General features: G+C 53.6%; 1 non-coding gene across 1 annotated transcript in view; it reads right to left on the bottom strand.

The window, feature by feature from the left end:
• Positions 1 to 546, bottom strand: part of LOC124751091 — a 1,909-nt gene extending 1,363 nt beyond the window's left edge. Inside the window, exon 1 of the ribosomal RNA XR_007012040.1 lies at positions 1 to 546. This exon is cut by the window's left edge and continues 1,363 nt beyond it. This is a non-coding gene — a ribosomal RNA (small subunit ribosomal RNA).
• Between the last annotated feature and the right edge of the window lie 4,454 nt (positions 547 to 5,000).

Raw genomic sequence — 5,000 nt, 5'->3', positions numbered from 1 at the left:
ATTTAAAGTGTACTCATTCCGATTACGGGGCCTCGGATGAGTCCCGTATCGTTATTTTTCGTCACTACCTCCCCGTGCCGGGAGTGGGTAATTTGCGCGCCTGCTGCCTTCCTTGGATGTGGTAGCCGTTTCTCAGGCTCCCTCTCCGGAATCGAACCCTGATTCCCCGTTACCCGTTACAACCATGGTAGGCGCAGAACCTACCATCGACAGTTGATAAGGCAGACATTTGAAAGATGCGTCGCCGGTACGAGGACCGTGCGATCAGCCCAAAGTTATTCAGAGTCACCAAGGCAAACGGACCGGACGAGCCGACCGATTGGTTTTGATCTAATAAAAGCGTCCCTTCCATCTCTGGTCGGGACTCTGTTTGCATGTATTAGCTCTAGAATTACCACAGTTATCCAAGTAACGTGGGTACGATCTAAGGAACCATAACTGATTTAATGAGCCATTCGCGGTTTCACCTTAATGCGGCTTGTACTGAGACATGCATGGCTTAATCTTTGAGACAAGCATATGACTACTGGCAGGATCAACCAGGGAGCTGCGTCAACTAGAGCTGAGCAGCCGGCCGCCCGGGAGTGTGTCCCGGGGGCCCGCGCGAACACGCAAGCGTCCGCTCAATCATTCTGCAAACAGGAGGAGGCTGAGCTCCCCTGCACAATACACCTCGAAACCCTCTCAGGTCCCGGCGGCGCGCAGCGCCGTCCCAAGTACTTGGTCGGGTTCGAGAGAGGCGCAATCGCCCGGAGTTAGGCGAGTAGACGCTTTCGGTGCGACCACCCGTGCTCCCAACTGAGCTTGCCGCTGCCGACAGAGGCCCGGGAGCGTGCTGTCGTGGCATTGCCGGCGGGAGACAACACGCGCCACCTACGGTGACCGGCAGCTCCAACGCCAGCGCCACAGAAGGACAAAAGCCCCACTTGGGTGCCGAAGCGAACTCTCCCAGCACAGCGCACACGCCAACACATCCGCACAGCTGCGATACAAACCACCAGCGAGAACCGCTGGGGCGACCGAGCAGCAGACGGCGTCGCGGCGCCGAGCGCCGGGCGGCGGCGCATCCTCAACGCACACAGTCCTCAATCGGACCAGCACACTGCAGATGTCCACCGCGCTTCGCACCGGGCCCGCGAGGACCTACTTTGGCCGCACGGCGCCGCGCGCAGGGTGCGCCGGCGCGCAGCTGCGACGCCTGCCGCGTCCGTCGGCCGGCGCGCCTGCCACTGGCCGCCCCCACCAGCCGGCTGTAGCGCGTGCGCCCACGCACCGCGCGGCCAGCACGCCGGGAGGCGCCCCCTCACCGGCCGGGGACGGTCCCACCCAGCCACCGCCGCGTATCGCTTCACACCCAGATGCCGTTCAGTTTCGTCGGCATGGTGGGTATCGCTGGAACAACCGGTTAGTACCTCAACCTATCGTCGCCATCACCGATTCACCCCTAGCGAGAACAACCGCACCACAACGGGTTACCATTTCTTCATTTGCGTAACTTCACCAGAAAACGTAGGCGTCCATCGCCATTTGCAACTTCAACCATTATTGCATGCCTGTGTCAGGTGTCACGCCACACTACGTCTGCCCACATACACGCAACAAAATGTGCACGCCTAGACAATACGTGGAAGGTGGCCCCCGTACGTATGCGATGTCCATTGCTCGAACGACTGTCAACCGGCTTCTGTAGCATGTCGCAGATATGGAACGCGCTGCACCATGCCATCACGGTGTGTGAGGAGAGACGACTAGGTCCGAATACATCAACAGACAGCTCATGCTGATCGCCATCCACGGCGTCCGTTCCTCCCACACGTCTCTATGGCGTACCACACTGCAATCCAGCTCTCATAGGGAGACGACACGTAGCTGCGTGCACAATATTTGCACTGTATGGTCCGCCGTTTTTGGGCGCAGTCGTTGTACGGTCACACATGTGCCACGATGTATCATTCAGTACATAAGGACGAATGTGCAGTACAGATTGTGGTTCACGCGTACGACATCAGCGGACAGTTGACACAGGCCGCACCACAACGTAGCCTGCGTACGTCGCATGCGAAGGGCATTGAACATGCAAACTTGTCACCAACCACCTTGCGAAGGCAGGGGGCAAGGTGGGGACGTGGGGAGAGGTGGGGGGGGGGGGGGGCGGCATGTACGCCCTGCTGCCATCCACATTACAGTGTACAGCAGGAGCATGTGGAAAGTCAGCAAGACTTGCAAGGTGTTTAACATGAAGCGATACACAGGGGAGCGGGCAGTGCGAGTAGCGAACTATATTGCGAGGGTTGCGGGTGGGCAACACTACACTAATTGAACGAGTCGTATAACAATTACAGAGCAGGTTTAGGCGACAACGTGGGTTACGATAGGCGACAACGTGGGTTACGTTAGGGGACAACGTGGGTTACGTTAGGGGACAACGTGGGTTACGTTAGGGGACAACGTGGGTTACGTTAGGGGACAACGTGGGTTACGTTAGGGGACAACGTGGGTTACGTTAGGGGACAACGTGGGTTACGTTAGGGGACAACGTGGGTTAGGTTAAGGCACAACATGGGTTAGGTTAAGGCACAACATGGGTTAGGTTAAGGCACAACATGGGTTAGGTTAAGGCACAACATGGGTTAGGTTAAGGCACAACATGGGTTAGGTTACGGCACAACATGGGTTAGGTTAAGGCACAACATGGGTTAGGTTAGGGGACAACATGGGTTAGGTTAGGGGACAACATGGGTTAGGTTAAGGCACAACATGGGTTAGGTTAAGGCACAACATGGGTTAGGTTAGGGGACAACATGGGTTAGGTTAGGGCACAACATGGGTTAGGTTAGGGGACAACATGGGTTAGGTTAGGGGACAACATGGGTTAGGTTAGGGGACAACATGGGTTAGGTTAGGGGACAACATGGGTTAGGTTAGGGGACAACATGGGTTAGGTTAGGGGACAACATGGGTTAGGTTAGGGGACAACATGGGTTAGGTTAGGGGACAACATGGGTTAGGTTAAGGCACAACATGGGTTAGGTTAGGGGACAACATGGGTTAGGTTAGGGGACAACATGGGTTAGGTTAGGGGACAACATGGGTTAGGTTAGGGGACAACATGGGTTAGGTTAGGGGACAACATGGGTTAGGTTAAGGCACAACATGGGTTAGGTTAGGGCACAACATGGGTTAGGTTAGGGCACAACATGGGTTAGGTTAGGGCACAACATGGGTTAGGTTAGGGGACAACATGGGTTAGGTTAGGGGACAACATGGGTTAGGTTAGGGGACAACATGGGTTAGGTTAGGGGACAACATGGGTTAGGTTAGGGGACAACATGGGTTAGGTTAGGGGACAACATGGGTTAGGTTAGGGGACAACATGGGTTAGGTTAGGGGACAACATGGGTTAGGTTAGGGGACAACATGGGTTAGGTTAGGGGACAACATGGGTTAGGTTAAGGCACAACATGGGTTAGGTTAAGGCACAACATGGGTTAGGTTAGGGGACAACATGGGTTAGGTTAGGGGACAACATGGGTTAGGTTAGGGGACAACATGGGTTAGGTTAAGGCACAACATGGGTTAGGTTAGGGGACAACATGGGTTAGGTTAAGGCACAACATGGGTTAGGTTAGGGGACAACATGGGTTAGGTTAGGGGACAACATGGGTTAGGTTAAGGCACAACATGGGTTAGGTTAAGGCACAACATGGGTTAGGTTAAGGCACAACATGGGTTAGGTTAGGGGACAACATGGGTTAGGTTAGGGGACAACTTGGGTTAGGTTAGGGGACAACATGGGTTAGGTTAAGGCACAACATGGGTTAGGTTAAGGCACAACATGGGTTAGGTTAGGGGACAACATGGGTTAGGTTAGGGGACAACATGGGTTAGGTTAGGGGACAACATGGGTTAGGTTAAGGCACAACATGGGTTAGGTTAGGGGACAACATGGGTTAGGTTAAGGCACAACATGGGTTAGGTTAGGGGACAACATGGGTTAGGTTAGGGGACAACATGGGTTAGGTTAAGGCACAACATGGGTTAGGTTAAGGCACAACATGGGTTAGGTTAAGGGACAACATGGGTTAGGTTAGGGGACAACTTGGGTTAGGTTAGGGGACAACATGGGTTAGGTTAAGGCACAACATGGGTTAGGTTAAGGCACAACATGGGTTAGGTTAAGGTACAACATGGGTTAGGTTAAGGTACAACATGGGTTAGGTTAGGTTACACGTTGTTGTAAGGAAAGGTGTGGGGGGGGGGGGGGGGGCGGGGCGGCAGGTTCGTTGATAGTGATTATAGTAAGTGAATGCTTGTGACATGATGAGATTTGTCACGTCAGGATGCACCTTTGGCTTATTAGAGGCGGCGCTCCAATTCTATGCTTGTGTCAGACCTGTGTCTTTGACTCATGTCATTGTTTGTGCGCTGTGACAGGAGGTACTATTGTGATGTTGGGTGCACCGTTGTATAGGACATGTGTGGGTGTTGGTGCCTTATCTGCGCAATGGTGGATGTCGAAAGGGTGGGATATTCTATTTTCCGCATGGACCTCCTGGTCTGGTTGTGATAGTGTGGATTGTGTAATGTGGCGGAGAGGATGCACTGGATGTTGTTCCATGCTGGTGCTTACATATTGTATGTGCGCCTGTTAGAAGCAGAGAGTGGTGCGTGATCAGAGTGTCTGGCTGACGTGTGGTTCCCATTGTGGGCAGACTCTTTCAGCATGTATACGGACAGTTGTATATATTTTCTGTAGTTTGATGGCTCTGCATTGATTACTAATCAGCGCCGTGTGTACGGGTAATCTGGTTCCAGTCCACAATGTTCTATCTGTGTACATTAGTGACAAAGACTCCCCCCATGCAGTGGGGCTCGGTCTGTTATAACTCTTCCGCGTAATATATTTGCCCCACGTTTTTGCGAGTGCGAGTGCGAGTGCAACGCGCATGGGGACCGACATGCTGATGGCTCGGTATCGGACGCCGTACAGTGAGCAACGC

Source organism: Schistocerca piceifrons, unplaced genomic scaffold, assembly GCF_021461385.2.
Source record: "Schistocerca piceifrons isolate TAMUIC-IGC-003096 unplaced genomic scaffold, iqSchPice1.1 HiC_scaffold_453, whole genome shotgun sequence".
Lineage (NCBI taxonomy): Eukaryota > Metazoa > Arthropoda > Insecta > Orthoptera > Acrididae > Schistocerca > Schistocerca piceifrons.
This window is presented reverse-complemented; position numbering and strand designations above follow the sequence as displayed.